This window comes from Bombus pascuorum, chromosome 8, assembly GCF_905332965.1.
Source record: "Bombus pascuorum chromosome 8, iyBomPasc1.1, whole genome shotgun sequence".
Classification (NCBI taxonomy): domain Eukaryota; kingdom Metazoa; phylum Arthropoda; class Insecta; order Hymenoptera; family Apidae; genus Bombus; species Bombus pascuorum.
The window spans coordinates 5930776-5955753 of record NC_083495.1 but is presented as its reverse complement, the minus strand read 5'-3'; the positions used below and the strand labels follow the sequence as shown (position 1 = coordinate 5955753).

The 24978-nt window shown below is 42.6% G+C and overlaps 1 protein-coding gene across 3 annotated transcripts in view; it reads right to left on the bottom strand.

Moving 5' to 3' along the window:
* The window catches only part of LOC132910113 (POU domain, class 2, transcription factor 2-like), a 126901-nt gene that overhangs the window by 62120 nt on the left and 39803 nt on the right, over nucleotides 1–24978 (bottom strand). The gene's annotated exons all lie outside the window — the stretch shown is intronic.

The window sequence follows — 24978 nt, the reverse complement described above, 5'->3', positions numbered from 1 at the left end:
AATTTTCTATTATGCATCTATTACACGCTTTTTATTAACAATCCATGTTTGATTTGCACGAAACTTTCACGAGTCGATTGCCTTACTTTTTATTATAATATCGGCGAAGTTCTTTTCGTTTGAATGCACTTTCACTCGTAGGTTATACTCTGTCATATTCAACTATATTCATAGAACAATGCCTATTGAAATGATAAATAAATCAAAATAGATAAAGAAAAGATATTCAGCTGCAGATATTTGTACTCCGAAACGTAGGATAAAATCGAGAATTCATTTTCTATCCCCTGAAAAGAATCTAAGAACCCAAATATTATTGAGAAAGTTAGGATTTCCTGGCTATAATATACGTGACAAAAGCTGCACGCAAATATAATCCCGCATGCGTGAGACGTGAGTCAGCCCCTTATTTGCTTGATGAATGATTTAGCCTCGATCCGTCTCTCTTCATCGCATCGGTATCTCGCGCCCCTACTCGCTAACGAGGGCGAGAAAGCGAACTTCCCGTGTATTGGTAAATGAGAAAAAGAGATAGAGAAGAAAGGAAGAGAAGAGAGTGGAAACCGAGGTCCATCGTGGCGATTCGAACGACGGAGGGTGGTCGGGACGGCGAGCATTCGCGGAAAGTACTGTGGGAGACACGGAGAAGAGGAAAGAAAGTGTAGCTGGCGCTAACTAAGGGCGTCGGCTAATCAATATCATCAGAGAATGGCCGCTGACCTCGCGCCGACCAGTGAACGCTCCATTCTTCCTCAATTCTTATGCCAACTTCCACGCGAGAAAGGATCGGGATGAATCGAACTTTTCCACTGTTCGACGATCCGTAACGATTTCTCGTGGAATTTCGTCGTGTATCGATTTACATGAATTAGTATGGTGAATACGTTTGCACGTAGAATGGTGCCAGGAAAATAGTTAACAGACAACAAGGAATACGAAGATAATTATTCAGGATCGATCGGTATAACCTCGAGCTATCTTCATTTTCTAATTAATAGTACTAGTAATAAAATCTGTAATTGGACGCTCCTTTTTTCTCTAGAACTCCTCGGCGAATGGATGAAAGTATTGAATATTACGCATAGGCATTCCTTTCTAAATAATATTTTATTTTAATTACGGGGCGCGTCGTGAGTTGCACAATAATTGATCGACTCTGATAATTATCACGTTCCTCCGTGAATCGAAAAAATCTGATCGCTCGTGAAACATTAGCATAGAGCTTCATTAATATATCGTCGGTACTTTAATAATTTCGATTGTAATTCCGATGGATGTGAAACTTTTACACGTATACGCATACATATTTACACGTTTAGATATTAGTGTATCGAGTGTGGATTATTTATAGGAGATTTTGCTGGCTAGTGGCATGTCTCCAGGCCACGATTCGAACTACGGCATGGAACGACGGTTCCTTTAATCTCGTGGTGTTTGCATGCTCCCCTCCAGCATACGGAGACAAACGGAACCACCCCTCGAGGGCGGCGAAACCAACTTTCGCGTGCGCGCCCTCGAAAATTCAATTACGTTTCTATTCGCGAGAATCGCGCCTGCTACTTCATGGACTGACTTCAGCATCTTTCTTCATTTTCTAGAAAATGTTACCTATTGTTAATTACTGTACGTAAACACGCACGCAGCTTTCAAAAGTATATAGAATTAATATTGCATTTATTATCGACTAAAACATGTTGTATTAATTTTAAAAAGTCCCAATTATCGGCGAATTTTATTATTTGCGCGGAAAGTAAACGTATAAACAAAGATCAAAAACACGAGCTATTACTCGGCAGAGTGAAAGCGTTTCTCGTATGAAGAATTTTATTCGCATCAATTAACGAACATCGTGTTCATTTATCACAATAAAGAACTATCCGAAACACTAAACTCTACTTTATGTATCCTCAAAATAGACTTTGAAAATCTCAGCGAGCCAAGAGCAATGCGCATAAACAGAGCCATCTATTTGACGATCGGTGATATCCCGTAGCCTGCAGGGTGGTTTCACCCTCTAAATTCCCCTCGCTCATTCGTCCAGTAGGCGCGAACTCCATTCACGGGTTTATCACTGTCCAGATAACAACGATTTACCTATGGATTCGTACGAATGTCGAGGGTCCAACAGGAACAGGAAGAAACGAGAGATCGAAGAAGAGGAAGGATACAGGAGGAGGGGTGAGAGACGGTCAGCCACCTTGCATTCAGAAGTATTTCACTTTAACGGCCCTCCGGGGGATTGGCTGACCCTGCTCGAAGACCCTTCACCGTTTCAGCATAATGGACCTCTACATTACTTATTCGTCCTGGCCAATGTCCTGCCAGAAGCGACCGCTACTCGTTTCCACCTCCTTCCATTTCCGTGTACGATTAATCGCCAACTGAATCCACGTTCTTCCTGTCCTCGCCATCTTGCGTGGACAATGGGTAAAAGGGTGATAAGAAAAGAAGAATGTAATTAGAAAGTTTGTGAAGCTGGTAGCAATACATTTTGATTCAAAATTGAAGAAACTCTATTCTCGTATGTTCACTAATTTTTGAAGATGTAAGAAAATGGATACGTAAGATTGAAAAATAGATACGTGCTTTTACAAAATCATATTTTTACGGCCGAAGACAAAGAAATGGAATCTAAGCGAAAATCTGTATCTGCTTTGAGTAATTTGTATACTTTCGTGATTATATATGCAAATTTTTCATAAATTCGTTAAAAACCACAATCTACTGATACGATTATGGGTAATTCGGTGTTTCCAACGATATCGTTTTATTACGACGTGGCGAAATTATACTAAATAACTCAGTATTCCTTTCTACTATTCCATATTACAAAGACTAATCCAATCCAGGAGGAACAATCCTTGCGTGCAGAGTAATTGAGTACGATCCCCCCTCCCAAAATTATCTCCGGAATGCCCCAACACAATCATCGATGCCATACGTAAAACCTACAGACGAGACTGAAATTCCTTTAAAAATCTTCTGTACCCTTTCTGTTAAACCAATCTCGATTCCATTCGTTCTTCGTTGAATTCCGGACTTCCGGTTCGCAGGGTCCTGTGCGACATTAGCGGCGTCACGTAGCGCGCAATTTCACTGAACGCATCTCGGAATCGTGCAGGTGGACGTGAAATTTCGTCGATCGAACGAAACGTCGCGGGGCGAGGCCCTCGGGCAATCTGGTTTGCCGCGGTACTCGAAAGAATTGAAAATTCCTGCTCGTCCAAGGGTTGAAGAGGTCGGCCAACGGGGATGCAGGAGAAAAGGGAAGTCCGGAAGGGGCCAGAGGGGGTGGCAGCGGACGCGGATAAAGCGTTCGATATAAGATTAATAGCGGAGGCCGCTGGCCGAGCCTGTGCACGTCGACGAAGAGGGTGGCCCGCCTATATAGACGACGGTGATTCCTCTTTGAAGGTGGAATCGTGGGCAGTGACCAAATTGAATCCTGCTTAGGACAGGAGCTGCGACGGAGGACTGAGCCCTCGGGCACTTTCTCCAATAAATAAATTGCTCCACGTTGCGGCCGATTTGCGCTCGCGTGGAACCTGAATTAAAATCGCACCGCGCCGCGTGGACCACGATGACTGTATTCTATAATATGGTCTACTGTCGTCCTTCCTTGTTCTTCTCTTGCTTCCCTTTGTGTCCCTCCATTTCTCACTTCCTCAAGTTCCTTCCTTCTCTCTCTTGCTCTTTTCCCTTCTTGGCCATTTCCCCAGTTTCTCTCTCTTTCCTTTATGCACTCCTTTACTAATTCTTTTTTTGATTCTATGGCTTTCCCTTCATACCTTGCTGCTCTTCTTGATGCTTTTTCTTTTATTTCTGTCAGTTTACATTCCTCTGCCGATATGTAGTGATGACTGACTTTTCTGCATACTTCGTGTAGGAGTAAACTAGGCTTATTTTGGGTCGGGGAGATACTTTAATCAAACTGAACGATTTATCTTGTAATTCGTCAAATTCGATGGTAAACAATTTTCGAGCGATGATCGATGATCGGTCAATCGATCTGCGTTTGAAACAAAAAACGTTCGAATCTGTGACAATTATCTGTCCACCAAAGTGTACCCAAATATAATGTACTATTTATGACAAGGTACTGTAGGTAAAAGACTGAAAATTTTTCATTTATTTTAACTCGATGAAGGTATAGCAAGTACGATTCTATGAAATTAATTAAATCGAGATATTCATCGGTTAAATCCGTCGGTGTTTACGGATTCTTACATAGAGTACAAAGTTCCAACTTTTCTTAATACCAAATTGTAATACGAAACAATAAAAATCACGTGTATGATTGGTGGTCTAGCCGACCAGTGACGTGACTCCGTAAATACAGTTATGTTTCTTGTTCATCGTCCATCTCATGATTACAGGCAAATTGGAAGTGTGAAAAGATTGCTTGGTATATCGCGCGATAATCAAATTTCTCCACCTGTCGTCGTCTCCGCTGATAAGCAGCATCGGCCACGTGCCGGACTAAAACCCTGATAAAGGGGTCACTAAGGTGCTCTAGAAGCATCAGGGCAGATAACGAACGAGCATCTACGTGGAAACTTCGCGATGCACGCATCTTGGAATCCTTTCTCGATGCACGTGTGAACGACCTTTAATCGGTCGATGCTTTTACTTCGTGGGGTCTCGGCTAAGAACCAACAAGGCTGATGTCGTCCCCAAAACGCAAACGATATCTCGAATCGTCGATTGTTCGTTCTTTCGTAATTTCAATAATGGAGACACGCAGCATTCCGAACGATCAAAGATAAACGCGTCGGTCGATCGCGTCACGTACGCGCGTTCGAGACGCGCAATCGCGATCGAAATCGTCGCGCCGTTCGCCGTACGTGGTATGAAAATTTTAACTAGAAAATAAGAAACAAGGCTGAAGAAGCAACGTTGCGTTGAACTGTTATCATAATCTTTAGAGTATCGCGTTTCGCAAGGCAGTCAAAATATTTCGAGATATCGTACACGCGTTTATCGCGTTAATTGTTTCTTTATTCAAACGAAATTACTGAACGAAGCAGTAGGAAGGAGATGGATCGTCGATGAAACGGTGCACTAGAGTAGGAACGAATTGGATAGAACGAGGAAGATCGTAATGGCGATGGTAACCGAGGCGACGAGGGGATTTTACTTTTCCCTTTTTATCGATAACGATGTAAGCTAATTGCATCGAGGTAATTAAATTACTTCGAGAGATTCATTAGGATAACGCATTATAGTGGAAAATTTATGCTGTTTACTCTGGAACTAATAACGTGGCTTTATCTAGAAAAAGTATCCGATTATCAAGCGTTACTACTTACGTCAGATAATGATACTAATACGCGTGCGCCGCTTTTACGGGTTTATTAGAAAATGGAAAGAATAGAAAAAGACGCACGATCGAGCGATCTCGCGCCCGAGAATGTGCTCGATATTTTACTATCGACATCGTGACGATACTTATATTTCAAAATAGCGACCGATAATATTTCGATTACGATCGTTTCGACATACGCGTCAATCTCCATATCGTACGAAATTCTCTTCGTAATACATGTCTATCGACTATTGCAAATAAAACTACGATACGGAAATCGTATTAGTTCGAATTAATTCTTCCACGTTATCTCCATATCGTGCAAAAATGCCGTGTCCCCTTCCTTGCCGAAGAATGCGAAAAAGGGAGCTCATTTCGGTCGCAGGAGAAAGACAAAGGATCGGCATTCATCGCCAGAGAACGGTTTCCCTATTTCTTGCTGGTTGCCCTTGTCAGGCTGGCGATCGATAAAGCCAACCCCCTCTCGCCACTTCTAGCTACCTTAACGCTCGTCCACCCCTTATGTACACTTTCCCGTGCGTCCACGAAAACGCTTTGAGCTTCGAAACGCACTTTCCTTCTTCGTCCACGACCTGCCTTCTACGTTCGCCGCGATCGCCTCCACGATTCGATGGTGCAACACGTTGAACGATCGAGTCTCTTCGGCGTAGAAGAATTTGCAAGATTGATATTGTCTAACGAACCGCTCGAATTCCTTCCTATTCGTGGAATGGAATGGAATCGCGCGAAACGAATAAGAATTATTCGAATATTTCAATAATTCAACAGCGTAATCGGTGTGTTCGTACGAGGATCGCCATTATGTAAATACAGGCTACCTGAGCGTCGACCAATAAAAAACGTGAATAATAAAGAGCCGGGCCGATCGGTGGGGCTAGGCCAGAGGGGATCAAACAGAGAAGCAAGGGTTGTGAGCGCAAGCGCGAAACCGCCCTCCGCGGACGGACTGTCGAGATACCACCCTTCGACATAACTCCTTTCGATCGACACCTAGCCAATCTGCATGAAACCTGCGGCTCCTCGACGCCATTTTGCCTTCGCTTTAAAACGAAAGGGGAGGTACCTCGCGCAACCCCTTCCCGATTTCTTCCCTTCGATATATCAACTAGAACACTCAGCGTGGTAAAAGTAACGATTTCAAACTCTTTGCTAACCGTAGATACATTGCAGAATCGAGTGTTGAGGTTAGGACGACAACGTTACCCGCTGTGTCTAGCTCTCCAGCGGACGATGCAGGGGATACGTTCGATTCTCTTGTGAGTACAGCTGAATGTTTATGCCTGCGGCTGGTGGTCGACGTACCGTGTCGAGCATCCCTATCGAGGTTCGAATGTTACCAACACCAAAGTGAAGAAGTACGATTTCAGGGAACAAGCGTACGCCCCTTTTGTGTTCATAGACAGAGACGAAGATAATCAATGAAGAAGATATACTAATTTAATATCACGCAGGAAATAGGAATTTCAAGATTAATTTCTTCTGATCACACTGGAAGAGAGTAAACGATCGTGATGAAGGAAACTGTGAAGGACAGGGTTCAAACAGGAGCAAACATTTTCCATTAAGATCAAAGATACTCCACCGAACCAGGATACACTCGAGACCAAAATCCACGCTGGTAATACCAGCGTTGCAACATCAAAGGGGTGTAAAGCGAGGGGAGGGGTGGTGACGAGAAAGAGAGAGAGAGAGGGAGAGAAAAGGGAGCCGATTTTAAAATCACAATGGCAGGCACACGTCCACGACGTATGAACCATCCGCCCCTCCTCGCCCCAAAAAGCCGGCTGGGTCCGTCTGTTCGTTCCCTGTCGAAGCATCTGCGTCTATTCCGGGCCTAAACGCTTCTTCCTACGTAGCAACGCACACAACTATATAGATTTCGTGTACGTGAGGCGTCGCACAAATAGGCGAACGCGTACGAAAAGGTGCGTGGCACGGACCTAGCACGCGTTTCGAAGGATTCTGCAGGAATACAATCACTGCCGGCACCTCACGATCTAGGGAGGGGGTAGAAGGGAAGACACCCCTTCCTCAAACATTTTAAACTTTTTTTTCTAGCTCCTTCCCCCTGTTACGAGGCTACGCTAACGATGCACGACTTTCGATCGAAAAGGGTCGCAATGGGGTAGCTCTGCCGTTCTATCTGCCGCTACGCGATTTTCTATTTTTTATTCGATCCTCCCTTATGGACAGATTCGTGAATTTCCGAAATTGACTTCTGTTTGGTTTGGTGAAAAAAAAAGGTAAGATAATCTAAGTATCGTAACGAGTGTTATACTTTATATATCTTGTCTACTTCTGTGTATTTTTGCTATTTTAAATTTTCTACAAACATATAGACATCCAAACTACGGTTATAATAGATAAAACTCCTATTACAATGCAGTTTTGAATTGACATACTGAAAGTATACCGTGATATGCTTCCGTTCAAAACCACCCTTTCTATGCCCAAGTACACCAAAAGTTGTGCATTGGTCTCAAAAACTTTCGATTTCTATTCACGATAATATTCGCAGATGCTAGGACTAGCGTGGATAACCAAGAAACACACGTTCCTCGACAAAATTCTCCTCGCTACGTATCGCTACTCTATCAAGAATATCAACATCATGCAACCACAAAACCGCAAAAAAATCGTTCTACCATCGCGCATTCCATCGTCTCCGTGCTCGCCTCGTTTCACGGCAAGAGGACGCATAATCGAGTTTCTAGAAAATCGCGGCCGTTTAGCGATCCGCTAATTAATTGGCATTCACGAGCCAGAGAATGCTCCCACACGATGGTGTAGGAAATAGTGTTGCAAGTAAAAGGAAGAGAGACGATATACTACCGTTCAATTATGATAATTCCCGCGTGGCGGGCCGGTCGATTTACATTCACCGCGAAACTCAGGAACTCATACGCGCGTTTTATATCGGCACCGTTCCGCGAACGCGAGCAGACTGCGGCGACGATGATCGAATTCGCGATGCATTTATGCGAGTTCCACGGCGCGGATGCACGTGGGAACTGACGATAAGGCGGGCGGCGAACGGCTTATTAAATTTCTGCTGGCTTCCTCGGCCAATCGCCGGCGATCATCTCGTACCTCCCAGTTTCTCTTTTTCACTTACTACATAATTAATCTACCGCGGTGGTCGCGCGCACACCTTGCACTTCGTTATTTTTCCGTCGACGTTTATCCCGCGCTCTTATTCGTCTCGCGAGCAGACCTATTCATCAACCTCGTCCAGCTACGTGTTCGATCGTTCTCACGGTGTCGATGATCGCGTGAGTGCTGTCGGACATGAATTCCTTTGATTCTGGACCAAATCCTATGATTCAGGCTAAGTGTTTGTGAATGCGTCATAGATATTTTGACGAAAGCCTACATAGGATGTTCATTATTAAATACTAATTTTATATTGATAAGCGTGAATATTGCTAGCATTGATTGTTGCAATCATCGAACTTCCGAAAGAAAATTCACCGTTACGTGATATGCAAAAATGTATACAATAACCAGAGTAAATTATTCATTAGAGTGAAACTCACGAACGTACGAATTTACATACATATTCGCAATCTAATCACAGTAGAAATTCGTGCGAGTTCCTGCGTTACTATCTCTACGTATTCCACGTATCTACATATCTACGTATATTCTAAAAAAAAACCTCAGACGATATATCTAAATCGATAAACCAATCGCGCATTATAACAACTTCAAACAGAATACAGGAATTAAAATCGCGCGAAAGATTGCGATTATTAATAGAATTTACAGAAATTAAAATTCCCTGGAATCGTAAGAGCAATTTTCCACGGCACACTGATCACCCTTCGATCGCCAAGATATCGGTGAAAAAATAATATGTAATATCTCGCGTGGCTCGTCACGGGAATGGTCGGACGTGCAATTATACGCAAACTTTGACGGGCGCTGCTCGCAATGATTATATGTCTTTATTTAGATTAATCACCGGTCCCCCGCACGATGCAGCTGTGCATAACAGCGACGCTCCTTAAAGGATGAATTAAACCATCAACGAACGAGGGACCAGGTTAGACAAGCATTACGCCGCTGCTTGGCTCGTCCACGGATCCGTGAATAAGAAACGAGAAAGGGACTGAAACGTGGCAGAAAATCATTTCCTATTCAGCCACCCGATGCTTTTCTAGCCTTTTACTTTCTGCACGTAAACGTTGCTATCGCATCTTATTTCATCGGGTACCTTCACGCCATGGGTTAATTAAAACGTTATTATTCGTTGCTGTTTTCGCATAGCGTTTCGCTTTTCATACGGCTCTGTCTTCCTCGTTGAAAACGAACGAACACGAGAACTAGGGAAACTCGAAATGGTATTCACATTCAAATTGTAAAGGAGTTAATAACCTTGTTATAGTCGTGTAGTTGAACGAGAACGTCATGGACAATGGCGATTCCCATATCGTTAAACGACACGATGAAAGGGATACGGTAGCGGAAGATTTACAATCGTTGGAATAAATCACGGAGACAATGAGACAAGAATAATGTTCCGGGAATACGTTGAATAATATGTTGTTTCTCCACTTCGATTTCTGCCGGTCAGCGTGTCATCGAATAGAACGATTCGTTGATAGTATTTGTAGTAGTAGTTTAATACTTGATTAGTCCTCTTTGACACAGTTATTGAACAATTTCCTAAATTCAAGGAGGATATGAAAGAACTATTAATTAATATCTTGTTTCAACGTTATGCTCAAATCTATTTTACAACTTTAATAATCCTTCAGTTTGTTGAAACGGTGAGATTAGAAAAGTAAAGTTAAAGTAAGTATAGTAAAAGTTCAAAGACCCTGTCCGGGTTAAACTTTATTCCTTTGTTCGAAGACAGGTTTGTCAAACCATATCCAACCATAGATATCAAACGCACATAATTCAAACCTCAAACGATCGATACGGATCGACGTGTGGAGTTCAACGTGATCCCGTGTTCAGAAGTCGCAGCTACTCGATATAACCAGCAGACCAGATGGAGCACATACGAATGAAAAGGGGCAAGAACTGGAGAAAGAAGAGGAAGAAGAAGCGGTAGAAGAAGGGGAGAAATAAGACGCGGGTACAAGGAATAAAAGAGAAGAAAAAAGCAGAAAGAAACGAACAGATCCTTAAAGCAAACTGCCCGCCTCGAAGCTCGGTTCAGCTGGGCCTGGAGGGGTGAATTCGTCGCCCGATAACCCGATTGGCTGGCATCGCCGCCAATGCAACCGCGCTGTCCGCGAATGCAATCGGCTGATGCAGTTCTGCGTGGATGCGTGGACGAGTGCGTGCACCGGCTCCTGGTGCATGCGTAATGTGTCTCGCGTTCGTGCCACTGCTCGTACAAACTTTGATCCGTGAGTGACACGGAGCAAGGTTTGAGCAGGCAATATTCGAACAGTCGAAACACGAAGAAATCTATCCGGAAAAAATCACTGTTCTGGGAGAAATTTCGATAAGTGAGTATTCAGAAGAGTGATTTTGCATGAAACTATAGAGAGATTCAAAGTAGCAAGTCAGTTTGGGTAAGAAAAATTACATTCGTCGCGATACAGAGAAATTACGATCCATATGAAGAAACTTCGACGAGTGATCATTTAGAATTACGAATCCATACGAAATTAACATCTGTTTGAGCAGATTTTGATTTGTAGAGGCTCGAATCCACGCGAAATAATCTTCCGTTCGCGAAAAATTATAATCGTTAGATGCGAGATGGGCCTGAAGTTATTTTCCACTTTGAAGAGATTCGATTCCTAGGCGTACGATCAATGTGAATTTTCACGAGATTTCTAACATAAAATTCGCACGATTAATAGATTGTTTAGGGCGCGTCTACGAGCAGAGGAAAATTCAACGTAGAGTCGCGATTAGTCCAGTTACTCGTTCGAACGGACAAACGAGTCTATCCAGAGCGTAGGTGCACCCAGGGATTTGCGCTCGGGCGCACGAACGCGAGTAGAGACGCTGGTGTTTGCGTGTGTGCGAGAAACCCCGTAGGACAGGGACAAAAACTAGTAGGTCCGCGGACCGGTCGCCCGTATTGCCATTGCGGGCTGCTTCTCTGCCGACGCGACTCCTCTTGATCGTTCTGTTGCGCTTCTGCAACGACGGAAGAGGGGGAGGTAATACCGGACGATCGAGGGAGGACTTTTCTCACGGAGCGACGGAGAGAAAGAAGAAGCTGCCTCTGGAACGACAAGCGGACGCCGCTCCACGGAATCGTTCCTCCGATCGTGAGTATGCCTCGCATGGTTTCGGCCTTCTCTTCCACTGGCAACGAGTCTTTCGTTCCGTTCTTCTCGAATCGATTGACCGCTACTTACACTTTGTTTGGTTCTATAGGAAATCGAATTACACTGAAAATTTGCATCGAGTCTTTTTCTTAGGTTTATTCTCTTTATACTTCTATTTATACTTTTACTTATATTCTGTATAATTTTTATGGAAATCTGAATCGTCCTGAACATTTGCATTGCTTTTGGTCATTTCGTTCTATTTTGTTTCGATAAATTTTTGTTCTTCGGATCAGCGTGAAGATGATTTCGTTTGAAGTCTGTTGCGGTAACGATTGTACAAATTGCGATATTTTAAATTCGAGTGAATACAGGTGTTGCTTGCGTGCTTCGTTAGATACGAATGAATGTATCGCATTAAAATAATGATGAGTAGACGACTGACGAATAGAGCAAACTTCAACAATGAAACTGAGCTCGCTAAGATTTGCTTCACACCGTTAATTACCATCGAGCAACAGAAATTTTCGACACGCGATCTTTTTGTCGTCCTGCACGAAGGTAATTGGCGTGACGACGCGTTATGTCACGAAAAATAAATAAACGCTTGCCAGATTTCCCCTTGTATCTAGCCTTGCTTCAGAATCAACGTGAAACTTATCTACGTTCGTTGTAAAGGCCCCTAACTCACAAAGATTGAAACAACGTCGAGGTTACAACTTAACTCGTTCCAACGTGAAACACCTAACTTCTCGGAACGATCTAACGTCTTATCAGGCATTCCTTCGTCGGTATCTTTGATAAAGCGGTTCCTACTCGACCCAGAAAACGGTTCGTTTAACGCCGTTCCCGAAATATCATCGAGCACCTGAAGTTGAATTCTGAAGAGGTGTTCGGCGTAATTTGTAATCTGTGTATCGGCTCTTACAATGGACGATACGATAAACCGGTTGTACGTGTGCGTTTGGAAACGATAACGGTGCGTCGAGGGCGCACCTCCGTTTTACATGTTTTAACAGTCAATAAGATTATCTGAGGTGAGTAATGTCGAATAAATCAAACAGCGAAGCGCGGGTAAACTTCTCGCGTATCGATAACCTCGACGAACGGAGCCGTAGACGTGGAAAACGCGCGCTGTCTCCATAACCTGGCCCGATTGCTGTTTGCTCTGCTTTCGAAACGACGGTTATTATACTGCAGGTAAATAGGAATCGAATCTTCCAGCGACTGCAACACAGTTTTAGAAGAGAATATAACTTGAAAGAATAAAGAATTTATATCTCTGATTTTGTTAGAATTATATATACGTACGTAGTTCTATTCCTTATATGAACTTGTATGACTCATATATGAAAGCTTTGAAATTTGTATTTCTGCATTCGAGTTCTTTTATTTAAATGATTTCTAATTTAAAAGTTTCAACTGTAAACGTTCAAATACATAATAGATAGGAACGATTCGAAAGTATTAATTTCATTTTAATTCGAGATAGGGAATAAAGAGTGGAATTACAGACCAATTAAGCAAACGTCAATTAGTTTCGCCGTTGAGTTTTGTTCGTTAACTGAATTTCCTTGACGTATCTATAATTCCAACGTTCAATTCTAACTCGTTGATGGGTTTCGTAATCCCTTAATCGGTATACGATCGTTTAATAGCCTTATCTGGCCGTGCTGATCGACGAATCCTCGAATTTCAATCGTATTACTAATTCCATCGTACACCGAGCCATCGCTGAAAACCGCGATCGGTTGATATCGATCGATTTTCCAACCAAGTCTCTCCCCCTCTCCCCCTGAATAGTTCGTCTCTTTGTCGCGATTCTTGATGCCAGATGAATATCGCGTCGCTTCCTTTTTTGCCTTTTATTCTCAACGCGTGGGTATACACCGACTAATCGAAGGGTGGTTTCACCGGTCGAAAGTTTTGTTCGCCGATCGCCACGCCGGAACAATGGGAACACGAGAAGAAGCATCTCTGGGGAGGTTGGCGGTTCCCACCTGACCAAAAATCGGATATTACTTATTTCAACTTGCCAACAGTCTTTTTGAGATCCTCGCTTTATTTACGGTACTTTTCCTTGCTCCGTAGCAGTTTACATTCGATGTTGGTTCTGTAATTGTTATTTGTATTACGTCGGCGCATACCAAATGTCGTTTTTCAAGGCAAAGTTTCAAACATGATATTATCGGAGAAACGACATTTCGTATGTATTACAAGTTTAACGAACTAAATTTTAAATAATTTACATTTATTGGGATAAGAAACTTGTATATCTTAACAACTTATACTTAGAAATATTGTAATTTAAGGAATAGAACGATCTTTTTACGATTCCTTTACGAATCGCTGGAACAATCTTAGCCCTAACCTGGAAACTTATACATGTCAAATCAAATCAACCTTTTTTGGAAGATCTTTTTTTATTGTGATTTATTATTCCAACACATCGAAACTTTATATGTAACCGTGTCCCCGAAGCATGAGAACGTTCGTTAAAAAGCAGTAGCTGGTGTCCGCTTTTAAATCGTGAACGATCCCCGTGTTTCGCTATCGTGCCCCCCGGGTACGTCGAAAACGCGTAAAAACTGTGTGAAAAAACGTTGGTTCGGGGTGAAATCCGACGCTGCTTTTTTCCCCTTAACGACTCGCTTTAAATCGCGTGAAACAGAAAGAGAAGGGAGGAGCTAGTCGTGGCGAAATGACGGGGTAGGCAGGTAAATTTTTTCCTGATTTCGGAAGATCATCTCGCGGGAACCCAGCGGAGGGATGAAATCAAAGGGGGACGTGGATGATGCATATCCTGCATATTCACCGAATTTTTCGGAAACTTGGGGTAGTCTTTTGAGTGAAAAAAAAGAACGAGGACGAAAAAAGAGAAAAAAACGAAAAGTGAGGTAGAAGAAGCGATTCAGGGTAGAAAAAAGCTTACCGGGGGAGGGGGTTGAATGCTAAGGAGGGTCGCAACGGGGTGAAACCGCCTGTTTTTTGAACGCAAATCCACCGCTTCTTAGAAATTCCCGATTTCTGGGTCATGGGAAGGTAGATGAATGGCATCGAGTTGTCCCGATCTTGGAAACTGATTTTTTTTCCGCCCTTTTCATCGGATGATGGTCTCGACGATGCGCTTCCTTATAGATTTCTATTCGTACATCAGCCTTCTTCTATCGTTCGTTGCTAGTTCTATTTCTGCTCTTGAAGAGGAAAGGGTGCTGTGCATAAAAACTAACATAGAGTTATTTTTCGACGGAAATTGTTATTGGAAAGAAGAGTATACATTGAAGAAAGAGAGAACGTAAGTATGTATAAAATATGAAAGCACACATGGGAAGCCTATTTTTGTTGGCCTCTTGATCAGATTCATAAATATAGCTTCGCTGAGAATAAGCGACTAATCTATCTTATTCTATAAACAAATGAAATCTTATTCTATAAAAAACCAAGAATTATTTTTGAAATCGAATGAAATTAAAAAATTTTTAAATTTTTTAATGAAATTTTGTTTGTGCTCTTCGTATCTCTATTTTATGTTACTTGAGATATCCATCGTTTCAGAAAGCTGTTGAATTATTTACAAGTATTTAGATTCCCACCAAAGATATAAAACTTTCCTTTTAATAATTAACCGAATCGACTAACTATGGTCTACCGAGTAGTACCAAAGTCCACGGAAGTGCCATCTCCGATCGAGTTTCCGTACAACCGATCTAGCTACGTACGAGTCGGCGTTCTCAATCATATATCGTAAACGATCATTTCCGAATGTAAATGAATCGCCCTTTTATCGAAACTCTTCCGAAGAAAGCAAAGAGAGGAAGAAACAGAGGAGAAATTCGAGATTTAGCTGAATTGAGAGTGCAACCGTGCGGTCCGCTTCATCCATGCTCATATTGAATCGTCATAAAGCGCTCGCGTGCATCAGACCGAGCCCATTGTCCTGTCATTCACTCGTCATCCCCCGACTACTTTTCCCTGTGCGTGTCTACACGTAGGAGGAAGAAAAATAAACCACCCCTAATTCACGTTTACCTCCCTCACGATTACGTGAAACGCCGTGGTCCTAAGCCAGGATCAACGATCTGCCAGACTTTGCCTCTTCTCCGAGCGAATAGGAGGATCGTTTCTTTTCGATTTTATGAAACTGTTGCGTTCGTGGCACAAAGGGATTAAGACCGAAGGTGAATTCGAAATGGACGATCGTAATGTATCTTGCGAGGATCGTTTTATCCTTAGTTTTATATTGGAAATATACAGAGTGCGGTGTTTATTGTTGATACCATGGAAGAAGGATGATGTTTTGCAATTTGATCACGCATGGCAATAACATGTCACGTAAGTATATAATATAAGTATTCAACTTTTCCAGTTCAAATATTCGAACTTGAATATTCAAATTAAATACAAAAAAATTGAAGTGATACCTGATACAATCGTGAACTGTAATAAATCACATAATTTGAAAAAGGACATGTCGGAAGAACATGGACAACGGAGATGAAAAACGATCGAACGCGGAATTGATAATGAGAGAACGTTCTCTCTAAACTGGAGATTCGGCGCAGCACGTGCCCGCGCCCAACGTCAATGTGACTTTTCAAAATTCAGCTAGGGTGAATTCAAAACGAACAATACCGCGTACCGTGCAGCTGTCCCATCATTACCAGCATCGTCACCATAACTCTTACGGTTCGACGAGATGTACATTGACAAGATTCGAAAATAAACCATCTGCAGGCAAATCCTCCGTTTCTAATCCAATCATCCGAATTAAATAAATTTAATTTCAAAAAATCTTCTTCCCACTCCATTCCAATTTCCTACTCTCGGACAATTATTGATAAAATATATTTGATATTTCATCGATACTTAACTAATACTGTAACTAATCGACTCGAATGAATCTCTAAAAAAAAAAAATTCGCGACTCGCCTCTAAAATTTGTGCTATACAAACCTGAAAATATTCACAAGCATTTACCCTAATAACGAATCGAAGTTGGCATTTGCAAACGGGGCGAGTGAAACGCAAAGGAAGGCGACCTTGACGCCCTGGAAATCAATTCCAAGCCAATTTGCAGTGTCTTTGAGCGCCAGTCGTCGGGTGGCGCCTTAAAAGTGCGTAAATAAATAGATTTGGACGTGGTCGCGGCGCGGCACCGAGGGCGAGGCTGTGGAAACGAGACAATAAGCCCGGAGGGTCCTCTCGGCGAGAACTCAAAGAGTGCCCATGCTGCGACACTCGTCCGATAATCTAATAAAGGGGTTGCCTCCGCTTTCCACGTCCCCTCCACCAAGCGCTGTTCCGCCCCGCGCTCGCATTCTTCTTATTCCTTCGTCGTGCTTTTCCCGCACGCCCTCTCCTTCCGATGATTCGAAGGTAAATATTACCCCAGAAGATTTCGACCGGCGACGGAAAATGGGCAATTTCTGTTTCTTAAAGCTGGCCCCAAGGAACCGGAACGGCACTTCAGCATTTCTTGTAGTATCGCGTTTTTGCGTTATTTATTCGTCACGCAACGTATTATGCATTCGATTCGAAGAATTTCTAATCGAAATTTTGACTGTTCCATCATCGTGTATCATATTGGACTGAATCAAATAACGAAGGATGAAGAGGTAGCATCGTCGAAATGTCTCTTTTGGCTTACCATCCTACCGGCTATTGGCAGCGTTTCGAACGTGTTACTCCCATTGCAGGAGTTATCAGACGACTGCAATACACTGTTCTTCCGTGCCAGCTCTTTTTGCTCCATCACATCGGCGTTCAAAATCAACCACGATATACGTACAATCGGATCTAGTCCTGCTTCCATTGCAATATTCCTCGACAATGCTCTAATTTCCTTGTAAACTTTTCTTCTCAATGACGCGGAATAGGGAATAGTTCATCGTCGTTATGCAAGAATACTAGAGAACCAAAGAACTGCCAGGAACAGTCAAGTAGCCAATGATTAGCCTAACACAATGGAGAACTCAAATTTTCTATGATCGAGTTTATGATATTTCAATTGGTTCGATGGACCGAGGAAATTTTCGCAAGGTGCACGAAATACTGGTGATCACGTACGTGGAAAGTGGACGAAAGAAAAAAAATACGACAAAGAGAGAAGGAGAGAGGAGGAGGTCTTTCAGAAACGGCGGCTATTTACGAGACTGAATGGAAGAAGGTCCTCGAGGGGGCGAGGCAGCCGCCACCCCTAATTCCGCCCCTGAACACCGTTATATCGACCAGCCAACTCCATTCGGCCATTCCGCATTTTAAAGGGAAAATTTCAGTTGATTCGGGCCGACTTTCTCTCAGCAGATTATTCGACAAGCCCGCGGACAACAGCTCAGATGGAAAATAACGCGACCTTTTGCTCTTGGCAGCTTCTTCTCCCGATCCTTCTCTCCGTTCCTGTGGAAATTTTTATGCGGACTGGGGAACCTCGACTAGTCCCCTAATACCATCCCAGCGACGGTATCTTTATATTAATATGAATAAGAAGATCACCTATTTACTTTTCTCCGATACGTTGTTAACAGACTGCGGATATTTGCGCAAATCCATACTTCTATGAATATAACTAAAAAAGCGGCGATTCGTTTCATCGTGCACTTTCGCGCTCTTAAATTTCCCATAAACGCGTACAAATTCGCGATCTGACTATTAATATGCTGTAAAAGGCGAAACATCGTCGTCTCGAAAACCGTGTTACATTAGAAATAAGCTTTGTAACAAGAAACGAATAAAACGACCTTCCTTTGACTCATCTATCATATTCTATGATTATCGTTTCCAAGACGAAGAAAAGAAAAAATTCTATCAGGCGATTCGGAGGAAATCTCGAGGCGGAGAAATCTATGGAACTCGCAAACGGGGCGGTTGACGATCGAAGAAACGAAGAAAAAAGAGAAGGGACTAAACAAACGAGTGCTGTTCATCAGGCAACGAATTCCGAGGTTGTTTGCTCGCGCCGAGGGCCGAGGTTCGTGCACCGGCGCGGCGCGCGGGTGGGATGCGTGGCCGAGAGAGGAAAAATGAATTCGACGAAGGGAGAAAGTAACTGCCAAAGGTCCCGCACGTGACGTCCTTTCCGGCCTCGTCATGCGTCCTCCTCCTCTTTCCGGTACTGCCTCTGCCCGATGTTTGTTTTAGTTATTTTATCACACGCCCGAGAAATCGGGACACCTCGCAAACTTCCGTCCGTTTCGTCTCGAGGAACGAATAGTTCTGTTATGAGATTTGTAACGACCCTGTCGCCTGACCATTTCAGGTAAACGAATTTGCATAAGAGGGACAATATCGATCGTCGCTAGCCGAGAATATGACGTACGTTGCAGCTCGAACGTGTATTCGTATATTTCATTTTCACGCTAATTTTGAAATTTTAGTGATATTAACACTACGATTTTAAGAAACTTTATTTCGAAGTTATCTCTATTATTTATGCATATTTGAATGAAGTGCCTTTTGTAATAAATTACAACGTTACATGTATATTACAATTGTAATAATTTTCCAATTTTCAAATAATTTTTGATTTGTAAAATTTATTTGTAAATACTGCCACTAACGATATTGATCGATTCGTGCGTAGGGAGAGGGGCGGCATTTTAAATTTCGCGTCGACGTACGGAGGTATTTAATAAAAATCTTCATGACTGATAGAGTAAGTATTGAAATAAACTTTCACCAATGCTATTTAGCATATGGCACACCTGAAGAGTCATTAATTCAATTAATTTATGATCGATACGCCGCATATCACACGACTTCCACTTCTAATTAGCATGTGACTACCAACCAAACGATCAACGTAACGATGTTACGTAACGATTTGTGTATCGTGGCTGCACGCTCGCGTCGGCTACGTCAAACGTACCACCGGTAGAAGTGTTAATTATCCACGGATAATTATCCACATCGCGACTCGTACGACGCTAGAACCAGGAAATATTCAGTCTTCAACTTTCTTATTCGCTATCGTCCATTTCTATTACGCGAAGGCTCTCACGGATCGGAGATCTCCGTGCAATATTAAATCAGTCATCTTCAACGATTCTTGCGCAATGCTACCATATACGTGAAACACAGAAGAAAAGGCGAAACAGTTTTTAGATCGTCGAAGCATTAGGAAAGAGTTAACCTGTTTACCGAGGAAGACGAGTTGACTTTTCACTCTGATCATCAATCTCCTCTGGACACAATGATTTCTTTCTGTAAAGATTTCTGACGGTTCATGTAAAGGCCAAAATTGATCTGATTAAAATTAATTTGACTTCGTTCCTTATTTCATAATTATGGAAGCATCCACGTAAAGAATAATCCGATTAAAAGATTAGTCCTTTCCTAACAAGCAAGTGACGAAATTTTATCGAATGTTAATTTAAGCAAACCAACCCTACCAGTATTTGTAAAGAACAGATTGATTTTACTAGAATAAACTTACGTGTGTTCCATCTAACGTACTCTGTACTTAAATTTTTACTTTCTCATAAGAGTGTACAGTGCCGTGACATATGTCGCGCCCACGAAAGATATCGAACGATATCTAAAAGATGATGGGAGTAAAATGATTGTATGGATTGAGAAGTCGACGAAAAGACGATAGAACAAAAGCAAAACGATCATCCGGAAAAGCATTAATAATCCGTCGTGGTACTTTCGCAGAGGGCTGACCGAGCCACGGGACATCGGCTGATTTACTTTCGCCGATCGTGTCGGCGTATTTCCTTCGAAAGTAATGCTTCCCGTACCGAGATGTAGTATCACGATCTACCGATAAATAAAACACGCGATCGTGTGCGCCACTACGCTTGGATCGCGGGGACGTCGTCGATCTAGGGGCGACTCTGCCCACCCACGTGCAGCAATTCGTCCCGGTACACGCACGTGAGCACGCCTACGACCCCGCAAAACTTCGGATCCGTCAAGATCACTGTCAGCCCCCGTCTAGGTAAATCGAATTTTCCGACTGGCGCTTTCTAAATTTGTCTCGTCGAACTGGCTCGAAGTTACTTTGACAGATTCTTAATTTATCATGTTTGCTTTTGATAATTGATGGCGGTAATACATGTGAAACAGATGAAACATTTAACTCTTTGACAGTTTAATACTTACTGAGTAGGACGCTCGAACTTGTCTTAGATTATCTAGCAACGAAAATTATGGTACTTTTTGTATCTTGCGTTGACCATTAAAATAATTCCTAATTTAGACGATTGTGAGATTATTATACGCGTTAGTTTATTAAACAGACGAGTGATAAAATTGTAATAGTCAGTGTATATTACTATCACTTTAAATACAACTACAGATAAGGTGTAGCGACTGTATGATTCGCTATAATGATTGTCATAGAGAGCATAATCGTCTACTTGTATCGATCAGAGGTATTGCAAAAGGTTCGAATGTAAGTCCGGTTGACGATTACAAATAACGGCGATAATATTTTGTCCGGAGTTCGTTTACCTTTGAACCTAGCAGACCAAAACAACGTTGGCACTCCAAGGCACAATAATACGAGTCTCTCCCGATTCGAATGATTCGTTGACCCATGTGCCGCTACAATTACGAAGAATGTACACTTTTTAAATCGTTTTTTATATACGAAACAATCAATTTAGGCACTTAAGCAAATTAGTTGTTGTCGTTTTAAAATCACGAAACCCGTCACTGATTTAATAATGGCTATCGAAGCAACTATCTTTTAGCTTTTTCAAGAGTGCAGTATACAAAAAAAAAAAGTTTATATTCCGCCGATTATATCGATATATATCCCGTGATTAAAAACTTTCATGTTAAAAGGAGTTAGACTTACTATTTCGGAAACGACATTCGTCACGCTTCTTCTATAGAGGATCAATTGTTTTTAACGACCTTCCGACAAAAAACTGCAAACAGGATTTACTCAATTAGTACATATCTCTATGCCATTCTACCAATCACCCAAACAAATTTTTATTGACAAACAGAGAATCTCTTAGTCGTTGATTCAGATTGCTCGGATCTTCAAGTTCTATAGGTATCAGGCGGCATTTACGATAAAAGTGAAATCAAACTGTGAATAATCTTATATCAGAGCAATTTCATCAAATTCCTCGGATCAGAAATTGGCTCTGAATGTAGATACATAGAGCAGCTGGTTGAGAATGCCCCGTTGGCGAACGGTGAAGACGGGAGCTCGTAAGAAACACGGTCGGGCGAGGGAATGGCCGAGAGATGAGCTCGCATTCGGTGAAACGGACGATAAAGCGAAGCGGATCGTAGCGGCTCGCGGAAGAGGACGGATTAGCGGCGGACGGGGCAGCATCGGTCAGAACGAATCCATGGATCCGTATGGGTGCTTCTCGTGGTGCTTTACGGCCGGTCAATCGCGGCGTCATATCTCCACAGGACCATCCATCAACCCACGGGAGAGAACAACCTCTGTTCTCGACCTCGTCTGTCCTCCTACGAGTGTCATAACCTCCGTGATCGCCACGACCTCTCATCGTCCACGATGCGTCAGGAAACCGAGAATATCGTAGGTTATTTTGTGCTCGAAATTGCCCTTTATACAGCGGTGTGTGTTTCACGATATTTGTCGAGCACCCTTTGTCACAACTCAACCAGCTCAGCTTTCACTGGAGAACATTGTTTCCCGATTTTTGTTAGTTGAAAATAGTTGCATATACATACGTAGTACCATGGTTCGATGACACGTTGTAACGAATCCAGTTTGGATTGCTGGCACAGGAATGTAATAAAGAGGGTGAATATGACTGTAGCCATGAACTTCGTAATTCTTACATCCGATCCGTTAGTCGACCAAGCATCGTGAAAACTGATTATATTGAGTGTTGTAAAGCTACGAAACGTTCCATCACGGCATTAACGGGCGTTAACCTTGCGTTAATTCCCTCTACCACTCCCTGGTTTAATGAGACGCGCGTTAATGATCCTTTATGCATCGAATCGACAAAAATGCTTCGTAACGAGCAATTGAGCATAATATTCAATTCGTTTTGAATATACAGTTGGTCCCTTTCCATTCCGGCCATTGTTCCAATAAAACTTTTATATCGATTTCTCGTGTTAAAGCTTTTGGTCAGAATTCGTTTCGATTTTTATAACGGTTGCCAGCCGCTTGTCTAAAGGCAAAAGAACGTCTCAATAGAGGTACCGAGGCACGAGTTGTACTCCGGTGGTGCCAAGGGTCCGTAATATATGGCCCCTAAATCATCGGCCAAGAGTGGATATGGTCGTTGCTCAATCTAACCAGGGTAACTTCATAAACATATCAATCAGACAAGAGTACGTGAAATTAGATACATTCTCTCGCGTGTTTGCATATGATAATGAAAATTTCATCGCGTGAATCCGTTCCATTAGAATCCGGTTCGATGGAAAATTGGCAACTCCCGTTCTTGTATCGTTTTCATGTTTCGAACAACGTTCTAAACGGAACATCATGGAAGACTAGTCGGAAGAAAAAGAGATGGATAGGGTAGAGGATAGAGAATTCGCGAGCATGAAACGGCACGATGCAAGGAGCAAACAATGAAGAAATAGACAACGAGCGAACCGAGACGCACGCAATTCCGATGTTGCGCCCATCGCTCGGCGAACGGCCGATTGTGACGCAGCGCGATCGCGTGCGCTCGGTTAATTCTCTTCGCGTACCTAAATAAACGAGTAAAAATAATTTGTAGCGTTTTCCAATTCCCCTCGCGTTAGCGCGAAATATCAATCGCCGTCGATGGAGCCGCGTCCGGTCGCTCTTCTTATTGGCTCTGGCGTTTATTGGCGTAAACGCAATCAAACCAGTCGATCTTCGGTCTCCACGAAAAGAGAAAAAAAGGCGAGCATGGCATGAAAGATCTTTACGATCATCGATAGTCGCCGGTATTCTTCGAATTTTTATACGGTGAATCGTTCACGAAAGTACTCTAATCGGTAATTACGGATTGTTAATTCGAGAAGATTGCGAAAGTTATTGTTGTTGTAAAGTTAATCGTAAAACGGTTACCCACTTTAGTACAAATTGTACAATACAGAAGACCTTAACGCAATTAACAATTTTACAATTTCATCGGAATAAACTTTCCACGATGATGTCCTAATCGATTGGACGCCAAGCGTAATAAAAAATAACCAAGCGTGAATCATTAGCTCGACAAAACTCTCTTACTTCTCCATTAATTTAACGTCGCTTCAACTTCAATCATCCAACATCTTCCTCCACTTTGATACAATTTCCCCGACAAAAGCAGGCCTGAACGTCCCGCGTGAATATTCAGAAACGATTTCGTGACCAGAAACGAAACACGTTCCCGACGATCATCGCGGTAATCAGCCTCTCGCGAATGGTAGCATCGTGGCGTCACAGGCGGATGAAGTTGTAGCCAGGGAGCGGGTAACAATGAGTGCAGTGATAATGCGTCTCGCGCGGTGAATGGATGAAGAAGACGTGAAAAGAAGTGGAAGCGGTGGAGAAGGAGGTGAAGGAGGGGAGGAGGGAAGGAGATGGTCGAGCTTGCCCAAGGAGATCATTAGTCCACCTGGCTGTGGCCCCGGGTAACGCTTAACCGCTTGACAAGCGTTGCGGGCCGTTATCGGTTTGTCCCTAATTATGCACACGTGACCACGGTGCGCGAAGCCTCGTGGGTATCCGCAGGATCGTTTCTTTCTTTTGCCTCTCTTCTCCTCTTCTTTCTTGTTCCTCTCTCTTAGCAGGACGGAACGAGTGGCGCTGTTTAAAATTAATCGCATTGTCTTCGCTGACTCGTTCGATCAACCGGCGCGTACGTCCGCGAGACACCAATGAATGGGCCAGCTGCATCCCTCGCCGCCACCTGTGCGCCTCTCATTCCGATTCTTCTTCCTTTCTTAATGATATCTAATCTTTCGTTTCGCTGCAAAAGAAATCGGATTAGGAGAGGTATTTTTATAGGAACGATTGGTTCAATTTTTCATTGAGAAGTTTATGAAAATTGGAGATTTCTTCTGAAGAGTAACGTACTCCCTTTCCGATGACTGTAATCTTTAAATATTTTTACTTCTTGCGCTCGAGATAACTGAGTTATCACAGATATACCGTTCCTTAAATAGTATCATCTTTGCTTTATGGTATCTGAATCACCACATTCTAATCTTCTGAATTTGATCGTTCCTACCATTTCCACCTGTAATTTCTATGCAATTAATACTCTTGACATTTCCTATCAAACAGATTCTCTTAATTCCAAATGTCAGGCTCTATCAATTACTGTACTGACAAGCGATGTAATTATGACAAGTGTTCGATAAATCACAGGTGTACTCGAACAGCTTTTCTAAATTATTTACTCTTGTACGACGATACAAAAGAATTCACACGTAGGATCCAGATAGAAGGTATGCGATTTCTTAGTTTCTATTTTTGACGTTATTGTCTTTAGGTGGACG